The sequence below is a fragment of the Tupaia chinensis genome, unplaced genomic scaffold (assembly GCF_000334495.1).
Source record: "Tupaia chinensis unplaced genomic scaffold, TupChi_1.0 Scaffold143591_1, whole genome shotgun sequence".
Classification (NCBI taxonomy): Eukaryota; Metazoa; Chordata; class Mammalia; order Scandentia; family Tupaiidae; genus Tupaia; species Tupaia belangeri.
Genome location: NW_006203437.1, coordinates 1,025,536 through 1,028,597, shown reverse-complemented (window position 1 = coordinate 1,028,597; position 3,062 = coordinate 1,025,536).

Genomic DNA, 3,062 nt, shown 5'->3' with positions numbered 1-3,062 from the left:
TTCCTGCTCACTGTCTGCACTTGACTGCAGAGACCGAAAGATCTGAAAATATGCCAGTAGGAAGGATAAGTGTAGATGCCGTAGTCTGTGGGGGAGGAGAGTGAGTGGTGGTGGTGGTGGGGGACATTTAATGCAAAGAGTGTAAAAACCTATATTGAAAATGATGTACATGGTATTAGATTGTGGGAAAAGTCATGATATCTTTTTTCCTATGTTTTCTACGTAAAAATGCATCATGACTTTTCAAAAAATCCAAAATAGCATTGATTTGATTATCGAAAATAAAATTAAAAAGAAGATATGGCTCATATGTGCTATTCTGCCAAAACAAAAAATTTTAATTGATGGTTAAATTTCATCGGACTCATGGGAAACAGCAGTTAACGTAATGGCTATGTCACTGCATTCCCACGTAGTTGACCACAGTTCGCGTCCCGGACCCGGTGGCTTAAAACTCACGCCGGGTGTGTGTGCGTGCGTGCCCAGGATCTCAAGAGGAGAATGGAGGAGAAGGGATTGTGGCGTGGCCATCCCCTCTGAGGGGTGATTTCTCGCTTTCTGTCTCTATGTCTCTGTCTGGCGAGCGCATGTGCCCTAAAGCGAAAACCTCTGAAAAAAAAAAAATTTCATCGAACTCAGAGCATCCATTGACTTGAAAATATCCAAGATAAAGATTTAATTATTTTTAAATTTAAATTGATACATTCTCATTGTGAATGAGATTTTAAAAGTTTATATCCTACTTTAAATGGCATTTTGACATGAGACAATGCCAATAATTTTACTTAAAAGTCTATAATTTTAAGGTTCTCATAAATAAATATGCTGTTTTCTTTAAAAATATGTCACTGCACATCTCATATAGAACAAAATAGTATGAATCAATAAAAAAGTTACATACTGACATTTTACAAAATAAGACATTATTGCACAAAAACACTGACAAGTTTGGTTCAAACGAATTGGAAATACAGCTACATTTTTATGGATTATCTAAATCAATATTAAATATTAGTATCATTTACTTTAATAAAATGTTAAGTTTATTAAACTAGCAAATTAAACTATAATTAAAAAATGATGACTTCGGGTGAAGCTTGCACCTCCTGTGCAGTTTATTTAAAAAAATATTTATTTAATTCCATGTGTTATTGTTATTTTTTAATTTGACCAGAGAGAGACAGACAGAGAGAGAGAGAGAGAAGGGGAAAGTGAGAAAGCAAGCTTCTGGTCTGGGGCTCGAACAGCAGTCAGCTATGTGGGAGTCCAGCATCTTAACTGCCATGCCACCTGCTGGCCCCCAGCCAACGTCTCAGTGCAGGTCACGGCAGGGAGGAGTGAATGAGATGACACTGTGCCCCGTGGGACCGTGGAGTGGTTGCCGCCCTGTGACTAGTGGCCCCACTTCTCGCCCTCAAGTTAGTTGTGAGACAGACAGTCGGAGCCCACGAGAGCAGCAGTGCCCAGTTCCTCCGGAAGCCCTGACTTGGCCCCTGCACCCCACGATGATGAAATTAGACCACTGGGTCTTCACAGCCGCAGAGCAGTGGGGTCTGCGGGCAGGTACAGGAGGCCGGCGCTGACCCCGGGGGCCGTGGGCTACTGTGGGCTCACGTGCCCAGGTGACCGCCATGTGTTGAGTTTCACAGGGCGGAGGAGGGGCTGTTAGCTTTTTCCCTTGGTCCTGTGAGTAACGAGAAAAACAGTGTCTGCATCCCCAATGGCCCCATAGGCCGAGCCATTTGGCCAGCCTGGGCAGGGGTTGATGATGGTCCGCATGAGCACAGACTGGGCCGGGTCATCCCAGGGCAGAGGCAGCTCTCACGGGAGTGGGGTCCTCCTACCCTTGGTGAACGGAAGCCAACGCTGTGCCTCAGCCACCCTCTGCACTCCATGTGGGCGTCATCACCACCCAGTTGCTCTGTCAGGAGTGGCCAAGGCTGTGCATCCCCGTGCTGTTACCTTAGCCATGAGGCGTACCTGGTCTCCATCACAGCTTTGCCAAGCCAGGAGGATGCGCCTGGGTACGAGGGCTGGCTGTGAACCCTCCCGAGGGTCAGCACAGCAGCATCAGGAGAGTCTGGCCGGTCACTCTGAGAGCCTGGGCTGCGGGTGTCTGTGGCCTGGCCGGCAGGCATCAAACTCTGCCCATGGCACTCGAGGTGGCAGGGGGGCCCCATGAGGGTGCGCGAAGGCAGCAAGGTGACTGGGTCCAAGTGCCACGGTCACCTTTGTCCCACCTCCAGCACGGGTCACGGGTCGCCTTCGTCCCACCTCCAGCGCGGGTCACTGGTCCGACCCCGAGCCCTCCATTGCCTGACTGTCACCATGGACTAAACTCACCTCTTGTCAGAGTCCTCGTCTGCAATGCAGTGAGGAAGGCAGTGTTCACCCTGGAGGGCAGTGTAGGCTCACACGTAATCCACACTCTGAGTCTTCAGAACATGCTTGACACTGCATAAACCCTAAACAATGTCCCTTCTGGGCTGGTCCTGTGGCGGGTGGGTAGGGGAGCCAGAACCCACATGGATGACTATGGTTGAATTTCAGCCCTGGTGGCTTGAAAATAGAAAGAAAGAAAGAAAGAAAGAAAGAAAGAAAGAAAGAAAGACAGACTCAGGAGGACTGACTTCCCAAAGTCAACTTTAAAGTCCCCAGAGAGAGGGAGAGAGTAGTGTAAAGTCCGCCTTCTCCTAAAGGAGTCTAAACACTGAAGTACAGAATTTTTTGCCGGAAGCTATCAAGCTATACCATCACAACGAACTGCAAAACAAGATTAATTCCCAACTGCTAAGCGTATGTCACCTTTAAGTGACGCACACGGGTAGCGGCCTCCCAAGGCTTCCACTGAAAAGAGCAGCACCTTGGCCGGCTGGCAGTGTACAGTGCCGATCCCGAGGCCGGTGGACAGCGGGGCTGGCCAGTGCGGAGGGTGTGGTGCTGGGGTGTGTGGGCACGCTCGGGGAAGGGCCACACGGTGTGAGCACAGGGGATCGTGTCTGGATTCTCAGGGAGCCTGCAGGGGGCCTGCCGGAGGCTACCCAGCCCTACCGTAAACACCG